Source organism: Papio anubis, chromosome 6 (assembly GCF_008728515.1).
Source record: "Papio anubis isolate 15944 chromosome 6, Panubis1.0, whole genome shotgun sequence".
Taxonomy (NCBI): Eukaryota; Metazoa; Chordata; class Mammalia; order Primates; family Cercopithecidae; genus Papio; species Papio anubis.
In genome coordinates, this window is record NC_044981.1 from 28,365,409 (window position 1) to 28,388,767 (window position 23,359).

Sequence of the window (23,359 nt, forward strand, 5' to 3'; positions counted from 1 at the left end):
CCTTTAGGAATCTGAGGAAATTCCTGTGGGTGTTTATAAAAACTCCATCCTTGAGCAAACTTTACTTAGGTTCCTCTGAGCCCTCCTCTCAACTAGGTCCCATCCTTGGCTTGTCCAGCCCCATTTCAGCAAATAATCCAGTTGAGCCTAGTTTTAGCAAGAATCCTGCTAAGCCAATTCAGTAAGAATTCCTCACCTCAAAATCCTATCAAGTTTCTGTTTTTCCACCCTTGATATCTAAACAAGTTCCTCATTGTCATTTTCTATCAAATGGTTGTCTTACCCTTACTACTGGCTATAGATCCCCAGATGTCCCTGATGTATCTGGATTTGAGTTTACTTAATCTCTCTCCCCAATTGCAATTGTCTGGAATAAAGTCTTCCTTGCCTATTTAACTCCATCTGGTATAATTTTTCTTTGACAGTTTCATCAAAGAATGTATAGGCATATCCTGGGAAAACTTCTTTTCCAAATAAGAGATCCACCTAAGGATTGAGAATATGATCAGCTGCCCAGAGATAATGTGTTCAGAATTTCCTGAGGAAATAAAAACAGACTTTAAAATCTGTCCGTATCAAAAAATGTGTTATACCACATTAACAAAAATGAAGGATAAAAACCATGTGATTATATCCATAGATACAGAAAAAGTATTTGACAAAATTCAACACCCTTTCGTCTTAAAAATTCTCAAAAGGTTAGTTTTATAGCGAATGTACCTCAACACAATAAAGGCCACATATGACAAACCCAGAGCTAACATCATACTTAATGGTGAAAAGTTAAATGCCTTTCCTCTAAGATTAGGGACAAGACAAGGAGGCACACTCTCAACATTTCTTTTTAACATGGTACTGGGAGTCCTAGCCAGAGCAATTAGATAAGAGAAAGATATAAAAGTCATCCTAATAGGAAAGGAATTGAAATTAACTCCATTTGCTGATGACATGATCAGCAAATATAAAACCCTAAAGATGTTACAGAAAAGTTAGAACTGATAAATTCATTAAAGCTGCAGGATACAAAATCAACATTAAACAATCAGTAGCATTTCTATATAATGATGAAGTATCTGAAAAGGAAATTAAGAAAACAATCCCATTTACAATAGCAACAAAAATAAAATAAAATATTTAAGTGTAAATTTAACAAAAGAGATGAAAGACCTGTACACTGAAAACTATAAAACTCTGATAAAATGACAAAAACACAAATAAATGGAAAATATTCCATGTTCATGAAAGAATTAATATCATCAAAATGTCTACCCAAAGCTATCTACAGATTCAATGCAATCCTTGTCAAAATTCCAATGTCATATTTTACACGAATAGTAAAAACAATTCTTAAATTTGTATGGAACAACAAAAGACCTCAAATAGACAAAACGAGCAAAATAAAGCTGGAATCATCACACTCACTATATCTATTATAAAGTGATTGTAATAAAGCATGGTACTGACATAAAAACAGACACACTGACCTTTGAAAGAGAGTAGAAAGCCCAGAAATAACCATGTATTTATTGTTGATCGATTTTTGACACAGGTGCCAAGAACATACAATGGAGAAAGGACAGCCTCTTTAATAAATGGTGCTGGGAAAACTGGTTATCCACGTGAAGAAGAATAAAATTAAACTTTTATCTTACACCATATATAAAAATCAACTTAAAATCGATTAAAATGCAAGACTGGAAACTATAAACCTAATACTGAAAATAAATAAATAAATAAGGGAAAAGCTCCATGACATTGTCTGGGCAAAGGTTTTTTTTTCTTTTTTTCTTTTTTTTTTTTTTTTTTTTTTTTTTTTTGGCTCCGAAGCACAAGCAACAGAAGCTAAAGCAGACAGACGGGACTGCATCAAACTAAAAGAAGTTTCTGCACTGCAAAGGAAACAGCAAAGTGAAGAGACAAACCACAGAATGGGAAAACATTTGCAAACCTTATATCTAATAAAACGTTAATATCCAAAATATATAAGGAATTCAAACATCTAAATGGCAAGAAAACAATCAATCTGATTACAAAATAGGTAAAGGACTTGAACAGACATTTCTCAAAAGAAGATATGCAAATGGCAATACATATGAAAAAAAAATGCTCAGCATCACTAAGCATTGAGGGAATGAAAATTAAAGCCACAATATCACTTCACACCCATTAGAATAACTTTTTTTTTTTTGCTGGGTGCGGTGGCTCACGCCTCTAATCCCAGCACTTCGGGAGGCTGAGGCGGGCAGATCACCTGAGGTCAGGGGTTCGAGACCAGCCTGGCCACCATGGTGAAACTGCGTCTCTATTAAAAATACAAAAATTAGCCTGGCGTGGTGGTACGCACCTGTAATCCCACCTACTCGGGAGGCTGAGGCATGAGAATCGCTTGAACCCGGGAGGTGGAGGTTGCAGTGAGCAGAGATGCACTCCAGCCTAGGGGACAAGAGTGAGACATCGTCTCAAAAAATAAATAAATAAATAACATTTTTTTGTTTTGCTTTTTGCTTTGTTTTGCTTTTTGTTTTGAGACCGAGCCTGGCTCTGTCGCCCAGGCTGGAGTGAAGTGGCAAGATCACGGCTCACTGCAACCTCAACCTCCTGGGCTCAAGCGATCCCCTTGCCTCGGTTTCCCAATTAGCTGAGACCACAAGTATGCGCCACCACGCCCCGCTGATTTTTATTTATTTTGTAGAGACGGGGACCCCCCTATGTTACCCAGGCTGCTCTCAAACACTTGGGTTGGAACTCCTGGGCTCAAGCGATCCTTCCACCTCGGCCTCCCAAGGTGCTGGGATTACAGGCATGACCCACCACACCTGTAACAATCTTTCATCTTTTTGACAAAATCTTTTTGATAAATGCCAGCTTTTATCAAAAAGATGAAAGATGATAACAAGCGTTGACAAGGCCATGGAGAAAAGGCAACTTTTGTACATTGTTGGTGAAAATGTAAAGTAGTACAATCATTATGGAAAATAGTACATAGATACCTCAAAAACTAAAAATAAAATTATCTTATGAGCCAGCAGTCCCACATCTAGGAATATATCCAAAGGAATTGAAATCAATATATCAAAGAAATATCTGTACTCTCATGTTAATTGCAGTATTAACATTATTCATAAGAGCCAAGATATGGAATCAACCTAAGTGTCCATCATCAGAGGGATATATAAAGAAAATGTGCTAGGCCAGGCGCAGTGGCTCACACTTGTAATTCCAGCATTTTGGGAGGCCGAGGTGGGTGGATCATCTGAGATCAGCAGTTTGAGACCAGCCTGGCCAATGGTGTGAAACCCCATTTCTACTAAAAATGCAAAAATTAGCCGGGCATGATGGCGCATGCTTGTAATCCCAGCTATTTGGGAAGCTGAGGCAGGAGAATCGCTTGAACCTGGGAGACGGAGGTTGCAGTGAGCTGAGATTGCGCCATTGCACTTCAGCCTGGGCGACAAGAGCAAAACTCAAAAAAAAAAAAAAAAAAAAAAGAAGAAGAAGAAGAAGAAAAGCTATATATACAATGAAATACTATTCAGACTTTAAAAAGAAAAAAATTCTGTCATTTTTCACAATGTGGATGAACCTGGAGGACATTATGCTGAGAGAAATAGCCAGACCCAAAAAGACAAATACTTCATCATCTCACTTATATGTGAAATCTAAAAAAAAAAAAAAAAAAGTTTGACCTCATAGAAATAGAGAGATTAGAATAATGGTTACCAGATGTTATAGGATGGGGTAGGAGTTGGGGAAGGAATAGCATGGTTAGTCAAAGTGTTACGAAGTTTCAGATAGACAAGAGGAATGTTTGGAGATCTGCACAGTAGGGTGGCTATAGACAAAATTTTAAAAGTGAAATTAAATTTAAAAAAAAAAAAAACCTGTCCAAGTTATGAGATGTGTACCTGGAAACATCAAAGACAGAATCTGGCCAGGAGCGGTAATCCCTCGCCTGCAATCCCAGCACTTTGAGAGGCTGAGGGGGGCAGATCAAGCCTAGGAGTTCAAGACCAGATTGGGCAACATGGTGGGAGGATTGCTTGAGTCTGGGAGGTGGAGGCTGCAGTGAGCAGAGATCACAGAGATCACGCCACTGCACTTCAGCCTGGGTGATAGAGCAAAACTCAGTCTCAAAAAGAAAAAAAAAAAGAAAGAGAAAGAAAATTGTAGATGAATGGATATAGCATGTAGATACTTCAGCCATGTACAAGCCTGAAGACCAACATAGGAAACATCTGAATACTTGGTTAAATCGTAGATTCAGGAACACCACACCCCCGCCAATCGCCCCGCCACTGAGGTTATAATGCAATAGATCATGATCGAGGCCCAGAATTCTTCATTCATAACAAACACTTTGGGTCATTCTGATGTAACAGCCCAGAGGAGGGTGAGAGGAACAAGAATTTTAATCATTACTGGGGGAGAGTGTAGACTAATAAAATCCTTTTGGAGGGCCATTTGGCAATATCTATAAATATTTTACATTTGTGTATCCTAAGACACAGCAAACTCACTTCTAAAAATTTATATTGCAGTATTACAGATATACACATTCAAAATTTTATGTATGTATATATAAAGTTATTTGTTGCAGCATAGTTTATAATAGCAAAAGATACAGAAAACCCAAATTGTCCAATAGAGAACTGGTTAAATAATATGTGGTAATGTATGCATTGGGATACAATGCATCCTTAAAAAAGAATAAGTCTTCACTTTTTTGATGATAGGGAAAGCTCTCCAAGATATATTGGTTAGGGAAATGGGGCAGGATAAGGAATAATGTTCATAGTATGTTGTCATTTGTGATTTTTTTGAGACAAAAATAGAAATATATATTTTATGTAATATATATTCATATGTGCTTAGTATAATCCTGGAAAAGTTAACAACAGTGGTTATCAGTAAAGAATGTAATAAGATGGTTGGGAAATAAGGGTGGGTGCAAGATTTTATAAAGCTTTATACTTTTGAAATCATGTGAATGCAGTGCCTATTCAAAACCTTAAATAAAATAAATAAAATAAAAACTATATTTTTTTTTCTCCGAAGGCCCACGATGGAAATCACAAGTAGAAACTGTTCAATATGGACATTCCTCTCTGTCTTGTTTATGGAGGCATCTTTAGATCTAACTGGGAACGTTGTATGGAGTATATTTTTTAGCTTTGTGGCATCTCTAAGCAGAGACAAATCCTCCTGAAAGCTAGAGATCAGCAGACACTAATGGTTAAGTATTTTGTTGGGGATGGGCACTTTAAAGTTAGCAAACAGTAAAAATTTCAGTTAAACTTAGGCTGAAAATACCTGCAAAACATAGTATCAATAATTTGTTGTACATATTTATGTGGATGATTTTTATCATTTACTTTAAGTTTATTAACAGTATTTTTCTGTAGCCCTCAATTAATTATTCAGTTGCTCTCTCAGAAGAACTGGAAACTCTATGGAGAACATAAATATTTCTCGCCCTTAAGAAGGTTACCATCTGGAGGGAAAAGTAAACACTACCCAAAGTGGTGTCTCAACTGGCTACTTTAACTTACAAGTATGATCAGTGTTGCTGACAAGGAATGGTCGCCAAGATTGAGAGAATCTTATACTCAGAACCGAAAATTAGCAGAGGCCAGTTAAGATACATTTAGTAATTTACTCGGTTTCTTGGCGAATTAATCTACCAAAGATAAACGCTAACTATACAGCATTCAGACCCATCTTTTTAGAGGGTTAAATAAAACCTCACGAAACGACGAGGATGGGATTCGAACCCACGCGTGCAGAGCACAATGGATTAGCAGTCCATCGCCTTAACCACTCGGCCACCTCGTCACATGTTAAGCGTGGCAAAGTCATTTTCTTCCTCCGCACAGTTAGTCCTGTAATAATGCTATATTTATTTATTTAATTTTTTTTTCTGGTTTAATCCTGATTCAGTCCTTACAACCACACTCAGAATCGAGTATTTTTAGGTACATTTCGCAGCAACCACAAAAGTGATAAATGACACCTAGAGTGGTTCAGTTACTCGGCACATATCAAACAACAGATAAAAGCAGTAGGCGTAGGTGTTAAACACGTAGATCCTTGCTGAACACCGGAAGGAATGGACATAGGATTTGAACCCTGATTTGCTGACCTGGCTCCAGCCAGCTACTCTGGGTTCTCCCTTTGGAGGGACGGGATTATTCCTTCTCCTGATAAGAACATCTCCAGGGATTCCTGTTTTCTGGGAGGTGCCAGAAATTAGTAAATAAACTACAACGAACAACAAACCGGCTCTGTGATTGCCTTATACGTTTTTGCTTCTGAAATATGCCAGACAGCAAGGAAATGCTTTCATCTCTCTCTCTTTTTTTTTTTTTTTTTTTTTTTTTTTTTGAGACGGAGTCTTGCTCTGCCGCCCAGGCTGGAGTACAGTGGCCGGATCTCAGCTCACTGCAAGCTCCGCCTCCCGGGTTCACGCCATTCTCCTGCCTCAGCCTCCCGAGTAGCTGGGACTACAGGCGCCTGCCACCTCGCCCGGCTAGTTTTTTGTATTTTTAGTAGAGACGGGGTTTCACCGTGTTAGCCAGGATGGTCTCGATCTCCTGACCTCGTGATCCGCCCATCTCGGCCTCCCAAAGTGCTGGGATTACAGGCTTGAGCCACCGCGCCCGGCATCATCTCTCTCTTATTCTTTCTCTGGGGTTTGGAATTATTGCATTGCTGCGATATGCAGCAATGGGTCAAAACAGGGTTGGAAAAAAAGTAGAAAGACTCCCCGATGTGAGCATTTTCGTTCTAGAGTAGTTTGGAATGTTACTGCGTAAGATGATTTAGCCTGGCTGCCACCAACACTTAAAGGGTCGGATCGGGAAATCTTTCCTAGAACAGGAGCCAGCTAGCTTGGGTCGGAGTTCTGTCCCACTCACCATGTGACCTGGGCGGGCTACTTCACCAACTTCATCCCATAATTTTTATCTATCCAGGAAAAAGCTGACTTTGACAATTTCAAATAAACCCAGCACCAAGGAACCTATCTACTCACTAGGGCTTCTCGGCTTTTCTGTATCTGGTGGAAAAAATTGGAGATTATTTCTTGCCTGAATGCTGGGTTTTGTTGTTGTTGTTGTTGTTGTTTTGTTTTGTTTTTCCTTCCTTTGAAACCTTTACTTCTGTTTAGGCAGAAGGGACTGTCTTCTCTCCCCATCAAGTTCCTCTACCAAATTTCATATCTCCATCCTCACCATACAACTACCCAGCATGGGAAACTGACCTGTGATCCCTGGGTTAGAGGACTAAAGATTTGTTTATTTAATGATTCAAACAATCGTAGTTATCTATTTAAATGAAGCCAGTTATGATTTTCCAGTCCGAGGTGGGTGTATCACTTGAGGTCAGGAGTTTGAGACCAACCTGGCCAACATGGTGAAACCCTGTTTCTACTAAAACAAACAAACAAACAAAAAACAAACAAACAAAAAAACTATTAGCTGAGTGCGGTGGTGCGCGCTTGTAATCCCAGCTACTCGTGAGGCTGAGGCACGAAAATCGCTTGAACCCAGGAGGTGGAGGTTGCAGTGAGCCGAGATCACACCACTGCACTCCAGCCTGGGTGACAGAGTGAGACTTTGTCGAAAAGAAAAGAAAAGAAAAGAAAAGAAAAGAAAAGAAAAGAAAAGTAATTATAGCAAGGTTGCAAGATACAAGGTTAATATATAAAATTCAATTCGTTTTCTACATACTAACAATACTCATTTGGAATTTGAAATTAAGAAAGCAACACTATTTATATTAGCACCAAAAGAAGAAACGAAGAAACAGAAAAGAAAACAAAAAAGAAACAGGATACTGAAATATAAATCTAACCAGATATGTACAAGATCTATGTGAGGAAAGCTGCAAAACTCTGATTAAAGCGATCAGAGAATCCAAATAAATGGAGAGATATTCCATGTTCATGGATAGGAAAACTCAATATTGTCAAGACATCAGTTATTTCCATTTGATCTATAGATTCAACACAATCCTAATCAAAACCCCAGTGAGATACTTAGTTTTAGAAAAAACAAACAAACTCAAAATGTACATGGAAAGGCAAAAGAATCAGAATAGCCAACACCATGCAAAAGAACAATGCTGAAAAACTAACACTACCCAGTGTCAAAATTACAGTAATCAGGACAGTGTGGTGTTGTGATATGGTTTAGGTGTGTCCCCACTGAAATCTCATCTTGAATTCCCACGTGTTGTGAAAGGGACCTTGTGGGAGGTAATTGAATCATGGGGGCAGGTCTTTCCGTGCTGTTCTCATGATAGTGAACAAGTCTCATGAGATCTGATGGTTTTAAAAAGGGAAGTTTCCCTGCACAAACTCTTCTCTTGTCTGCCACCATGTGAGACATGCCTTTCACCTTCCACCATGATTGTGAGGCCTCCCCAGCTACATGGAACTGTAAGTCCAGTAGACCTCTCTCTTTTGTAAATTGCCCAGTCTTGGTTGTGTCTTTATCAGCAGTGTGAAAATATACTAATACAGTTGTCAAAATAGAAAAATAAATGAATGGGAAGAAGTGAGATTCAGAAATAGACCCATAGTAAACTTATCTTTGACAAGGGAGCAAAAGCAATTCATTGGAGAAAAGCATGATTTTTTTAAAACAAATTTTAATAAAACAATTGGAGATCCATATGTTAAAAAAAAAGACTTTAGACATTGACCTTAACATTTTCATAAAAATTAACCCAAAAATTGATTATACACCTAAATGTAAAACACAAATCTATAGAATTTCTAGCAGATAACATAGGAGAAAATCTAGGTTGTGTTAGCTTTGGCAATTAGTTTATAAAGACAACACCAAATGCAAAACATCTGAAAAAAGAAAAAAGTTGGATTTCATTAAAATTAAAACTTCTCTGTGAAATACACTGTTAAGGGAACGAAAAGAAAATGTACAAGAACTCTCAAAAATTTAACAAGAAAACAAACGACCTAGTTAAAATGTAGGCAAAAGATCTGGACACTGCACTAAAGAAGATGGCAGGTAAGCTTATTTATAGATTCTCAACATCATACGTCACTAGGGAATTGAAAATCAAAACAGTAGGTGGGGAGTGGTGGCTCATGCCCGTAATCCCAGAACTTTGGGAAGCTAAGGCAGGCGGACTACTTGAGGCCAGGAGTTCGAGACCAGGCTGGTCAACATGGCAAACCTCCATCATTACTAAAAATACAATAATTAGGTGGGCATGATGGTGTGTGACTGTAGTCGCAGCTACTTGGGAGGCTGAGGTTAGAGGATTGCTTTAGCCCAGGAGATTGCAGTGAGCTGAGATCCCACCACTGTACTCCAGCCTGGGTGACAAAGTGAGACTGTGTCTCAAAAAAGTAAAATGTAAAAAAGTAAACAGAGTTTTAAGAAATTTATCACCCAGAAACAATATATGAACCTACTTTGGATCATAAGTCGAACAACTCACCTATAAAAAAAATTTTGCATAACTGGGAAAATTGAACATGGACTAGGTATTAGATAATATTAAGAATTTTAGTTAAATATTTTAGAAGTGATAAAGTTATTAAAATTATGGTTTTGTTTGTTCATTCTTTTTGTTTTCTGTGATACAGCCTCAGGAGGTCCTGACAACATAAGCCCATTTTTTAAAATGTTCTTTTCTCTTACACATATACTGAAGTATTTAAACATCAAATTACATGGTGCTTAGAAGTAGCTTAAAATACTTCAGTGGAGAAAAGGAGGGATGAATGAAATAAGAACAGTAAATGCTAATTGTTGTTGAACCTGGTTGATGTGTGCATGGAAAGTCAGTATACCATTCTCTCTAACTTTATGTAAGTTTGAAAGCTTTAATAAACAAAACTAGAAGAACTTTTTTCAATGCAAGCATTAGTTGTCAACTACCTATTTTTGTCAATGATATTCAAAATTACTCTCACTCTTCTTTCGAGAGGAGGAGGGGGACAGGGTCTTGCTCTGTCGCCCATGCTGAACTGCAGTGGTGGGATCTCAGTTCACTGCAGCCTACGCCTCTCAGGCTCAAATGATCCTCTCACCTTAGCCTCCCAAGTTGCTGGAACTACAGGCATGTACCACCACACCTGGCTAATTCATGTGTGTGTATTTTTAGTGGAGATGGGATTTTGCCTTGTTGGCTAGGCAGGTCTCGAACTTCTGACTTCAAGTGATCCGCTCGCCTCAGCCTCCCGAAGTGATGGGACTACAGACGTGAGCCACTGCGCCCAGACAGAACTCTCACTCTTAAGGCTCCACCGATGTTGAAGTGTTTGAGGGGGGAAAAGTCGTTGTTCTGTGGGACCCTGGTACTGAAGACACGATCTGGGTGACCCCTAGCTCTATCCTACTCACCCACCCCTCTATGCTCTCCATTTCTCTCTCTCTTCTGACATAATGAGGCATGCAGGCCTGAGTGAAGGAGTACCTTCTGGCAGCTATGGGAACTATGGCTATGCTGATAGTGCATATAATGCCTGTGAAGAAGAAAGAGAGACTCACTGAAAGTTTGACCTGTATAGGTCCTTTGGTTTATTTTTTAATTTAATTTAAATTTTTATTTATTTTTTTCTGATGGGTTATCTTTTCTTACATATGATGATGATAATTCATGACACTAAAATAGTGATGTTTTGTTTTGTTTTTGACACAGAATCTTGCTCTGTCACCCAGGCTGGAGTGCAGTGGCATGATCTCAGCTCACTGAAACCTCAGCGTCCCGGGTTCAAGTGATTCTCCTGCCTTAGCCTTCTGAGTAACTGGGACTACAGGTGCTCACCACTACACCCACCTAGTTTTGTGTTTTTAGTAGAGACAGTGTTTCACCGTGTTGGCCAGGCTGGTCTCAAAACTCCTGAGTTCAGGTGCTCTGCCCACCTCGGCCTCCCAAAGTTCTGGGATTACAGGCGTGAGCCACAGTGCCCAGCCTCTTTTTGCCTAAATCTTTCTAATAATTTTTGATGATAATGACCTCTCTTTCTTCTCTGCCCTAATACCTCATTCTTTAAATAAAGCTTATGATTTTGGCATGTGTCTAGTAGGGCCCAATTCATATATGTATTAGTCTAGTCACTGTTTTATATTAACTTTATAAATTCCATTGACTTGGCTTATAATAGCTTTATGATTTTTGCTACTTTGGTAGGCCATTTGATTATCGTTGGTGACAGAATAACGTAATTACTAAACTCTGAATGGAAATAAAGTATTCAATAAACTCAAATTGAACTTGGAGTATTGTTGCTTTAATTTATGGAAAGCAAATCACAAAGGTGGACTGCTGAGTAAAAGAAAATATTAAAATAATATTAAATACTCTGTATTGCTGCTACTTTGGGATTTATCCATTTATAGGCACCAAAAATACATTTTTAAATAAAATTTTAAACACTTTCTCATCCTTAAAGTTTACTTTGATGGGTACACAAGGCTAGATTGGCAATTATTTTATTTCAGTATTTCCAAAATATATTTTATTGTTTCCTGGATTTTACCATGAAGATGCTTGTTAACATTCTAATTGTTCTTTCTTTGCAGAAAATCTATACATTCTCTCTGGCTGATTTGAGATATCCTCTTATGTTTGGTATAACACAGTTTCAGTATGAGGTGTGTAGTTATAGTTGTTTCTCTTTAACTTGCTTGTGACACATTTGCTTTCTGACTCTCTAAGTGAAAATTCTCTCTCCAATTTGGGAAATTTTCCAGGTATATTATATCTAAATATTACCTCACTTACATTTTTTTCTCTTCTTTTATTCCTGAACTCTAATCGTGTATACTTCAGAATTTTCACATAATCTTCTATTTCCATTATTGTTTTTTTAAAATCAGTTTTCTGTGGCTGTGTAATAAAGTACTCCAAACCTGGTGGCTTAAAACAACATAGAACTCAGGTGAAATGTATCATCTCATCTCCTTGTGAAATCAGCTGGATTTACAAATTAATGTGAGTTGGCAGGTCAGCTGGGACTTGCTGCTCCTGGATGCCCTTAATGCCTGGATGTCTGATACTTGGCAAGGGCTAGTTTCTGGAGTTCATCAGTTTTCCTTCATGTGATCTCCCCAACAGGACTGCCCAGCTTTCTTAGACAGTGATAATGTCCCAACATGTTGAGAACTGAAGCTGCAAGCTTTCTTGAGACCTGCACTTAGAAGTAACACAGCGTCACTGCCACTGTGTTCCAATGGTCAAAGCAGATCACAAAGGCAGCCCACATTCCAGGGTTAGGGGAATAAGATTTGGCTCCACCTTCTGATGGGAGGAGATGCAAATAATTCGCAGTCATGTTTACCTATCTCAGCTTGCTTCATATGTTCCATGTTCTTAACCATTTTTGCTGTATTCTGGGTTAATGTTTTGTCTTTATCTTTCAGCTTAGTAATTCCTTCCCCAGTTGTAGCTAATATGCTATTTAGCCTTGTCCATTAGGAATTATTTTTGGCCGGGCACAGTGGTTCACGCCTATAATCCCAGCACTTTGGGAGGCCGAAGCTGGTGGATTACCTGAGGTCAGGAGTTCAAGACCAGCCTGGCCAACATGGTGAAACCCCGTCTCTACTAAAACTACAAAAATTAGCCGGGCGTGGTGGCACACCCCTGTAATCCCAGCTACTCGGGAGGCTGAGGCAGGAGAATTGCTTGAGCCCAGGAGGCAGAGGTTTTAGTGAGTGGATATCGTGCCACTACACCCAGTCTGGCTAACAGAGCGAGACTCTGTCTCAAAAAACAAAAATCTTTTTTTAACTATTGTTCTTTATTTACTGAATCTAAATTTTTACATAATTTTACTCACTCTTTTGCATACTTCCATTTGTAATCATATCCTTAATTTATTGCTATATATCATACATAGCTATTATACATTTTGTATCTTAAAATTTAACATCTACAGTTCTTTAGGTTTCAACATGACTTTTTTGTATCTGTTGAGTCTCAAGCATAGTAATTTACCTTCTTAGGTTTGTAGTAATCTTTATTATTAACCTTATTTTGTGATCTTAACATAAGAGCGTTCTGCAGGCCTAACTCGGGGAAGTTTTCTTTCAGGGAGGATATATTTCTACTTCTGCCAGGAGCTAGGGGACAAACTTGACCCTGAACCACTTGGTCTCACTACAGGTTTTGCCCCATAACAAGAGTGTCAGGCTCAGCTCCTCCACCTCTCTGCTTTTCTGACATTAAATATTCATCCTCACAGTTGTAGTATTTCTACTGGTATCTGATTTCAGGTTAAACCCACTTCTCTGTTGTTCCAGGTTGGCTTCCAGCAGTTCTTGCTCCCAACTGTTCTAACTTCCAGGAACTTTAGGCAGAGTTCCAACAGTTACGGCTTTGACTACTCACTGCCCTGATCTGGGCTCCAGGTGTTTCTAAGTCACTTTAGCTCTCAGAAAATATTCACTTATTTTTGTTTTGAGTGACCTCTAAAGAATTCCTTAATCCTTTGTGAGACCAGAAATGTCACAAAAAGTGTACTATCAAGAGACTTTGTTGGGAAGATTTTTTTAAAGCAAGAACCAGAAAGTATTGACCAATGGCTGAAAAATATATAAGCATGCAAGATTATTTAGTATTCCAATGGATAACGTATACCCTGAGCCTAGTCATGAGAAAGTATCAGTCAGTGAAAGACATTCTATTTTTAAAAATGAAATGAGGCCCGGGTGGTGGCTCACGCCTGAAATCCCAGCACTTCGGGAGGCCAAGGAGGGTGGATCACTAGGTCAGGACTTTGAGACCAGCCTGGCCAACATGGTGAAACACCCGTCTCTACTGAAAATACAAAAAAAAATTAGCCAGACGCAGTGGTGGGCACCTGTAATCCCAGCTACTCAGGAGGCTGAGGCAGGAGAATCATTTGAACCCGGGAGGCAGAGGTTGCAGTGAGCCAAGATCGTGCCATTGCACTCCAGCTGGGCGACAGGGCGAGACTCTGTCTCGGGAAAGAAAAAAAGAAAGAAATGAAAATAACACTATTTTTTAAATGACATATCAATGTCATAAAAAATAAAGACTATGCAAATATTCTTCATTAAAGAAGACTAAAAAAGATATGACAACTAAATGCAACGCCTGACCCTAGACTAGATCCTGTATGAGAGGAAAACATCAAGTCAATTGGTCAACTTGAAATGCAGACTGTAGATTAAATACAGCTATTGTATCAATGTTATATTTACAAAAGTTCCTAATAGTACTGTGGGTATATGGTAAAATACTTAGTAAAGGAAATGGACGTGATGTATGCAACGTACAGGAGCGAGAAGCAGCAAATGATAAGGCAAATGGGGTAAAATATTAATATCTAAATCCAAGTAAAACATAGAAGGGTATTTTTGTATTATTTCTATTTTTTCAACTTTTTAGTGAGTTATAAATTGTTTCAGAAAGAGAGAGGGAGAGATTTCAACGGAGGTGCCTCAGAAGTCAGTAGTTGTGAATCTGGGTTGGGCTGGGCCAGCTCTTTAAAACGTGGGAAGCTTCCCCCACCTCCCCTCACCATTCGAGAAACCAATAATTTTTCATTGCTCCATGGTTTCCTACAGATCGGTCGCCAAGAAACAGATGCCAGCCCTGCCTTACCTAATTCATCTTTTTTTCAAATAACACTACTACCCCACCCCCACCCCCATCAGCTTGGCTTAGCAGGGGACCCTCAGAGTTTTGTCGGAGGTAAAGTACTCTGGAAGTGCCGATCTGGGTGCCTACGTTATGCCTCTCACTCGGGCCCAGGTTTCCAGTTTGTCCTTGTGATTGATTCATGACATCTTGAGCTCGCAAGAACGTTCCCTGCCATCACCACTAAATGTTCAGTGGACGTTATGGGTTTTTGGAAACGGAAGTGATTTGAGAGTATTTGTTCCAAGAAAGGCAGCGCTGGGCGCGGGGACTGGAACTCGGTAGGCGAGGATCCCCTTTGATGCCCCCCTACAGTTCCCCTTCAAACACGTAGGTCTCAGCTGGTACTGCGCTACTGGCTTCGGCCTCCTGGGGCCTTATGGTTGAAAAGAGCAGGAAATCAAGCTGGAAAATGCGAGAGACAACAGATTGTCTGCTTTCAGGCTCCTTCCTTTGTAATTTCACTGTGTTGCTTTCTTTGGACGCTGCTTGTGCAGGACCTAGGCTAGCTGTTTCACAAATTGCGGAGTTTGCATTCATGGTTTCACTGCAATTTACTGAATCTTTGAGAAATACCGATTATAAATCATGAAAGAAATGCAAAGCAAGCTGCCTACGGTTGGGGGTGTAGCTCAGTGGTAGAGCGCGTGCTTAGCATGTACGAGGTCCCGGGTTCAATCCCCGGCACCTCCACCAGTTTTGGGAGTGAGCACTTTCTCCCCCGGCTTTCCACTTTCATTTCTCCCTCCCGTTAAATAAACCTGGTCTCACTCACTCAATTTTCTGCTTGTCTGTACAGCCTTTGTGGTGTTCAATATCTGTATCGATAGATAGCATTGCCACACCAGGAAGTTTTGAACCCTTTGTAATGAGCATTTTTGCAAATTAATCGGCCTGGTTTCTTTGGATTTCATGCTATGGTATTACTGAAAAACAGAAAAAATATAAAAATAATAAGAGACCCTTTGTTTTATTCACTGTTTTTTTTCTTTTCTTTTTTGAATTCTGAAGAGTTCTTGGAGCAAAGAACAGCATGGAAGTTTAATAGCAGAAACATATCTTATTGATGTCTTTCTTCTGAGCTTCCAACCACCCTATACCTTACCTTTTCTTGAATCACCAGATATGGAAGCAGTGGGCCCTGTTAGTATCATGTGGTGATAGGTACATGAAGGACAATAAAATGCTGTCTGTCGTAGCATAGGGTGCCTCCCAAGTCTAACCTGAATGAGACAGATGCGATTGGCTGGTTAAATGAAGCCAGAACTACTGCCCCTTTGCTGAAATAGCTTAGTGGGAGTGTGAGAGACTAGGCATCCAAATATCTCTTGTTCAAGAAAATGTCATTAAACATAAATGACATGTTGTTGGGAAAAGGGCTTGTGGGAAAAGAGCTTGTGGGGTGCCTGCATAAACTGGCCATAAAAATATGAGACAATAAGTTGTGGAAAGCCACAAGAGGCCTCTGAGGAGGAAAGCCTCCTAATTGCCATCATGTTCCCATGCTCAGAGCGAGACCCCCTCTCTTATCTGTAAACACTGTGTTCAAGGAGAAAGACACTCCTTCGAAACACTGGAATGTGGACAGACGTGCAGGCTCTAGTTAAGCCTGCTCCCACTAGCTACTCTCTGATAAGTTAAAGATACGCTGTTTGAGCACAAAGGAGATTCATTTAAACCACTATTGCTATAGATTATGGCTATGACGCACTGCCACCTATTCACTTTTTCGCCCCGAACATCTGCTTGTTAGATCTAAGTGATTGTACTCTTAGCGTGGAGATCAGAGCCCTGAGCCTTTTGCAGCCTCCATTTTGCAACTGGCCCCCTGGCTCCCCACCTTTACTCTTAACTTGTCTCTTCTCAATCCTTTGTCACCACTGAACTTTGGGTACCCTACGGGTGGTGTTGAGGCTGGTCCCCAACACATGTTGAACTCATTTTACAAACATATTTAACTAGAAGACCACCTCCACTGCCCCTAACACAAAAAAGTCTCCCACAACACCTACATATGTTAATCAATCCAAATTAAAGGTGATTTGCCTACACCAGAGCTAGTATGAAATATTGATCAAATATATAGTATGAGAGGAAAGAAACCAGTTTTTCCCTTTTTAACTTATTGATTTCTAGAAATTATGTTTTATTCTGATAAATAATTCTGTATAATATATAATGTTAATAGATGTTTATGAGGCTGGGCATGGTGGCTTATGCCTGTAATCCCAGAACTTTGAAAAGCTGAGGCAGAAGAATTGCTTGAGCCCAGGAGTTCCAGACCAGCCTGGGCAACACAGAGAGACCTCATCTCTACAAACAATCTTTTTTTTTTTTATTATTAGCAGGTCATGGTGGTGCATGCCTGTATTCCCAGCTAGCTACTTGGGAGGCAGAGGCAGGAGGATCACTTGAGCCCAGGAGGTTAAGGCTGCAGTGAGCTGTGATTGTGCCATTGCACTCCAGCCTGGGCAAAGACAGCAAAACATCGTCTGAAAAAAAAGGCGGGGGAGGTGTTTATGGTATATATTCCCTATTTAAGTCTTTTTACAGTATTTTGTGATCAAATACATTTAAATTATTTTTCATGACAAGACAAGTATATTCATTATCTTCACTACTACTAAACATTGTAACGGAGGTATTAGCCAAAGCATTTAGGCATGAAAAAGTAATTAAAGGATTAACTGTTGGATAGAACAGGATAAAGCTGTCTATGTATCTTGGTAGGATTATATATCTGGAAGCCACCCCTCAAAATGAAAAACTAATTATAAATAGAGAATTTGGTAAAGAAGCTGGATGCAAAGTTAGCATAAACATACACACTCATACACACACACACAAAAAATAGCTTTTCCATATTCAACCTTTGAATGTTTTTGAATATCAGTTTTATTTTGAAAGCTAACAAATGAAGGAAAAGAATCAAGTATTTATCCTATCTCTCCTGTATGGAATGTATTTCAGGATAAACATATAGTTGATGAGGGAAAGATTTTTCTTCTCGGGAAATAACAGCTAATAAATGCAGGAGAGATTACGAAATTAGAGTCAACATTTTGCAACTGGTATTACTGTAACACATCCAGGTCACAATTGGCAATGGCTGCTATAACCATGAGGTGAAATTGGATGAAATACTCTAGAATGGTTGGAGCAGGCTGATGTCACCTAAAACCAAAGCTAAATTTTATATCATCAGATGTGAGACAACCACAAATCATGTGACCCATAATAAAGTAGAACATAACCAGGACCGCAATAAAATACTGGTGTTGAAAATTAAATTTCTATAATCAAATAGATAAAAACCATTTGTTTACAGTAAATATTGGAGATACAGAAATGTGTTTAATAACATTATAATGATGCAATCAGCTAAATCCAGAATGTGGAAAATTCTCCTGGACAAATTGACCTTCAAGAAAGAAATGGCATGGAGTCCGGGCACATTGACACATGCCTGAAATCCAAGCTCTTTGGGAGGCGAGGAGGGCTGATCACTTGAGGTCGGGAGTTCAAGACCAGCCTAGCTACATGGTGCAACCCCGTCTCTACTAAAAATACAAAAATTAGCCGGCTGTGGTGGCAGGCGCCTGTAATCCCAACTACTTGGGATGCTGAGGTACAAGAATCGCTTAAAACCATTAGGGCTTTTTATTCCCCAGGTTTTTAAAAATAACCTTTTTTTTTTTTTTAAAGGTAATACGTGCATTATAGGAAATTAAAAAACACAAGAGGCCAGGCGTGGTGGCTCATGCCTGTAATCGCTGCACTTTGGGAGTCTGAGGTGGGTGGATCACCTGAAGTCAGGAGTTTGAGACCAGCCTGGCCAACATGATGAAACCCCATCTCTACTAAAAATACAAAAAAATTAGCTGGGTGTGGTGGTGTGCGCCTGTAATCCCAGCTACTCAGGAGGCTGAGGCAGGAGAATTGCTTGAATCTGGGAGGTGGAGGTTGCAGTGAGCCAAGGTCACACCACTGCACTCCAGCCTGGGTGACAGAGCGAGACTCCAAAAAAAAAGAAAGAAAGAGACAGAAAGAAGGAAGGAAGGAAGGAAGGAAAGAAGGAAGGAAGAAAGGAAAAAAAAAAAACCCACAAGAAACAAAGAACAAAGTCATCCACAATCACAAGTAGTTTATATTTTGATGTGTCCTTCTAGGTCCCGTGTGTGTGTGTAGACATAACATCCAGTTATATGGGATTGAGATTGCACAGTATATAGTATATGCTTTTTTACACATTATAAATATTTACCAATTCAGAATTGCAAAGCTATATGAGTATTTTGATGACTAAGAATATACAGCACCAACTCAGTCTGTTAGAAAAAAAATGTAATCCTGCTTTTTTGGGGGACAAAAATTTTACAGAAGGCAAAAATGGCAACATGCCTCTCGATAAAAGCATTAGCAGAGTTCTGATTAAAATACTGCATTCCCTTAGTGCTCAATTTAAAATAAAACATAAAGCAACTGAATACACTAAGTATAAGGTTTCTAAGAGAATTCATTAACAGATCTATACCATTAAAATATTAGCAAGAAGATATGTTTCCCTTGAATTACTTCATGTATTCCTATAGTACAGCCAAAGGAGATGCACATGTATCAATGGTTCTCATCAAAATGGAAATATGGACACATCTGCATTCATCTCTCCCTTTATACTTCCTTCTGCCCCTCTGCTGCTAACCTGATGAACAAGTCCTGATATACACTGCCCAGTGGTGGTTTCACAATTCCATGTCCAAGATACATCTTTTCTAAAGATGTTTACTGAAAAGTAAAGTGCTCATATAGACATATGGTTATCATCTAAAACCATGTTCTAGATAATGGAGATACTAGCAAAGAGCTTTTCCCTTCACCTTTCCTCTTCTCCCTCTTCCACCATCCAAGTGGCTATGTCCAGCTCCAAGAGGTGGATTAACAAAGGTCACTCCCAGAAGACAGGCCTTCCTAAAAACTAATAAAAGGATATAAAAGGATTGTTTTACTACCTCTACTTCCAACACACTTTGAGCAAAAGGACTTACCTTTTAATATACAACAATATTAACTAAAATGCACGTACAGAACAATGGCTAGATCATCTGAACTAATCTAACTCACCTGTACAGAACTCTTCCCCCTACATACTTCTTCCTCCACAACTTGCCACTACCCAGTGAAAAGTCAATATACTCTCCAAAACATCAAGTTTAACAATTCCATTCCCAAATACAACCACTCCTAGGCAATTTTGGTGAAAGGTGTTACTTAGTCTCTACTTTTAACCTATGTTGTGTGCTTTTACACATCTAGAAAGACAAGATGTTTCAGATCGGAGTTGTTTTCCACTGTATATACAGTAGCATTGAATAAATGGTGCACATACATAGCACAGGCTATAATTTAAAAGTGTCTTCTAAATAGGAACATTATGGCCTAGAATCCTTCCCCTTCTCACCTCTAAATTAACCCTGTGGACAGGTACGAGCATCCAGAAGAGGTATAAGCATCCAGTTAGAGATTTTAACAATTTCACTTCTGTGGGGGTTTTTTTTGTTTTGTTTTGAGACGGAATCTCACTCTGTTGCCCAGGCTGGAGTGTAGTGGCGTGATCTCGGCTCACTGCAACTTCTGCCTCCCAGGTTCAAGCAATTCTCCTGCCTCAGCATCCCGATTAGCTGGGACTACAGGCGTGTGCCAACATGCCCGGCTAATTCTTTTGTATTTTTAGTAGAGACAGGGTTTCATCGCGTTAGCCAGGATGGTCTCGATCTCCCGAGCTCGTGATCCGCGCGCCTCGGTCTCCCAAAGTGCTGGGATTACAGGCGTGAGCCACCGCGCCCAGCTCATTTCTGTGTTTTTAGGAACACTCTATGAATTTTAACACAAACTGTACTCAATGTATCAGTTTACTAACTCTACTTTTGTCACACACTAGCAACCTCCTTACCATCTGGAAAGACTAGATGTTGTAAATTAGGACTCCTTTGTGGATTTATATACACTATATACACAGCACTGTAAAAGACTATAAACACACTGGTATAAAGCCCTTTGCACTTTCTTCTCCTTCCTCCCTGAACCAGCACAAATATAATAATGTGTACTGCTCAGGGAAGTAGTTTGATCAATTTTCAAAAGATAATATTTCATATGAATCAAAAGGGTATCTACAATGCATTTTGTGCACTTCTAAACACTTAGAAAGCCTAGACTTTTCAAATAAGGACTTAAGTTTGTCCACTATATACACAGTAGTGTTGAATAAACTACATACATGTAACAGTGGTTATATCTGAAAGTGTCTTCTAAATTGAAACATTCTAGTCTAGAATCCTTAATTTCTTCCAACTCCTCTCCACCACAAACCCAGTGGATATAGGCACGTGTGTCACTTAGCCGATGTTATCATTTCATTTCCAAAAGTCCTTTTCAGAAGACAATCTTTAAATGAATTTTAACACAAAGTGTACAGAATGTGTTAGTTTATTAACACTACTTTTGTCATAAACTGGCAACCTCTTTAATATCTAGAGACTAGATGTTATAAAAATTAACTAGATATTATAAAGTTTAATATCTAGAGACTGGGCCGGGCGCGGTGGCTCAAGCCTGTAATCCCAGCACTTTGGGAGGCCGAGACAGGCGGATCATGAAGTCAGGAGATCGAGACCATCCTTGCTAACACGGTGAAACCCTGTCTCTACTAAAAAATACAAAAAACTAGCCGGGCGAGGTGGCAGGCGCCTGTAGTCCCAGCTACTCGGGAGGCTGAGGCAAGAGAATGGCGTGAACCCGGGAGGTGGAGCTTGCAGTGAGCTGAGATCCGGCCACTGCACTCCAGCCTGGGCAACAGAGCGAGACTCTGTCTCAAAAAATAAAAAATAAAAATAAAAATAAATATCTAGAGACTGTATATTATAAAATACACACTTGACAACTCATTTGTCCAGTATGTACACAATATGCACAATATAGAAAAGTTAAATGAAATGCACATAACATATAAGGCAATGAATAAGCTGAAATTTTCTAGTACTAACAACACACCTTTTGCAGTTTCTTTCCACCCACCTCCCTCAACTCAACGAACAAGTAGAGAGCACACTGTTCAGAGAGGTGGTTTAACAATTCCACTTCCAAACACAGTATTTCCCATCAGTCTTTAAAAGCTATTTAAAAGTGTTATTCAACTACTTCTACTTTTAAATACATCAAGCAGTTCTAAATAGCTGAACATACTAGATATTTCATATGACTTTTCCACCATGTACACAGCACTGTGAAATAAAATTGCATACATGCAACAATAGTTGTAATCTGAGGTATCTTCCAAATATGATCATTTTGGTCTTGAACCATTCCCTCCTCACTTCCTTCTCTCTGACTTCAATTCAGTGGACATGTACAGGCACATGTAATGCTTAGAGATGGTGGAACAAATTTGTATCCAAAAGTCATTTACAGAAGACAAGCTTTCCAATGAATTTCAACACAAAGTGTACAAAAGGTGCTAATTTTACTGAGTACTTTGTCATACACTGGCAACCTCTAACATCTAAGGGACTAGATGTTGCAAAATTATGACTCATTTGTTTATTATAAAGTTTATACACTGCAAAACAAAATCCACAAAACATACAGAAAAATGGTGTCTAAAAAGTCCAAGTATAAACACACTAGCATATTACCTTTTGCGATATCTTCCCTCCCACTTCCACTAAACCATTAAACAAGTATAGACACTACTATACCGCTCACAGAGGTGGTTTAATAATTCCACTTTCTTTTCTTTTTTTTTTTTTTTGAAATGGAGTTTTGCTCTTGTTGCCCAGGATGGAGTGCAATGGCATGATCTTGGCTCACTGAAATCTCTGCCTCCCAGGTTCAAGTGATGCTCTGTATTCCCAAGAAGCTGGGAATACAGACATGCGCCACCATGCCCAGCTGATTTTGTATTTTCAGTAGAGACAGAGTTTCACCATGTCGACCATGGCTGGTTTCGAACTCCTGACCTCAGATCATCCACCCGCCTTGGCCTCCCAAAGTGGTGGGATTACAGGCGTGAGCCACTGCGCCCGGCAACAATTCAACTTTCAAAAGACACTATTTCTTATGAATTTTAGCAAAAAGATATTTTTAAGTGATTATTTTACTCTTACTTTTACAATAGAGGTTAAATGTTACCTGTACATTTAACATATGCCAGGCACTTCTAAACATCTAGATAGGCTAGATGTTTCAGGCAAGGAGTATATTTGCCCACTATATACAAAGCAGTCTTTTTTTTTTTTTTTTTTGGAGACAGGGTCTTGCTCCATCACCCAGCCTGGAGTGCAGTGGTATGATCTTGGCTCACTGCAACCTCCACCTCCCAGGTTCAAGTGATTCTCCTGTCTCAGTCTTCCAAGTAGCTGGGATTACAGGCGTGCAACACCACACCCAGCTAATTTTTCTATTTTTAGTAGAGATGGGGTTTTACCATGTTGGCCAGGCTGGTCTTGAACTCCTGGCCTCAAGCAATCCACCCACCTCGGCCTCCTAAAGTGCTGGGATTACAGGCGTGAGTCACCGTGCTGGTCCTGCAAAGCAGTCTTGAATAAACTGTACACATGTAACAATAGTTAAAATCTGAAAGAGTCTTTCAAATAAAAATATTCCAGCCTAGAACCCTTCCCATCCCAACCCAGTGGCCAATAATGTTCAAATTTTCAGAAGA

The 23,359-nt window shown here is 39.3% G+C and overlaps 1 protein-coding gene and 2 non-coding genes across 4 annotated transcripts in view; 1 reads left to right on the top strand and 2 right to left on the bottom strand.

The window, feature by feature from the left end:
- ZBED9 (zinc finger BED-type containing 9) overlaps window positions 1-23,359 on the bottom strand; it is a 44,879-nt gene that overhangs the window by 20,195 nt on the left and 1,325 nt on the right. The gene's annotated exons all lie outside the window — the stretch shown is intronic.
- TRNAS-GCU lies at window positions 5,751-5,832 on the bottom strand. The gene has a single exon. It is a non-coding gene; the product is annotated as a tRNA-Ser (tRNA).
- TRNAA-AGC lies at window positions 15,262-15,333 on the top strand. Its single transcript has one exon. It is a non-coding gene; the product is annotated as a tRNA-Ala (tRNA).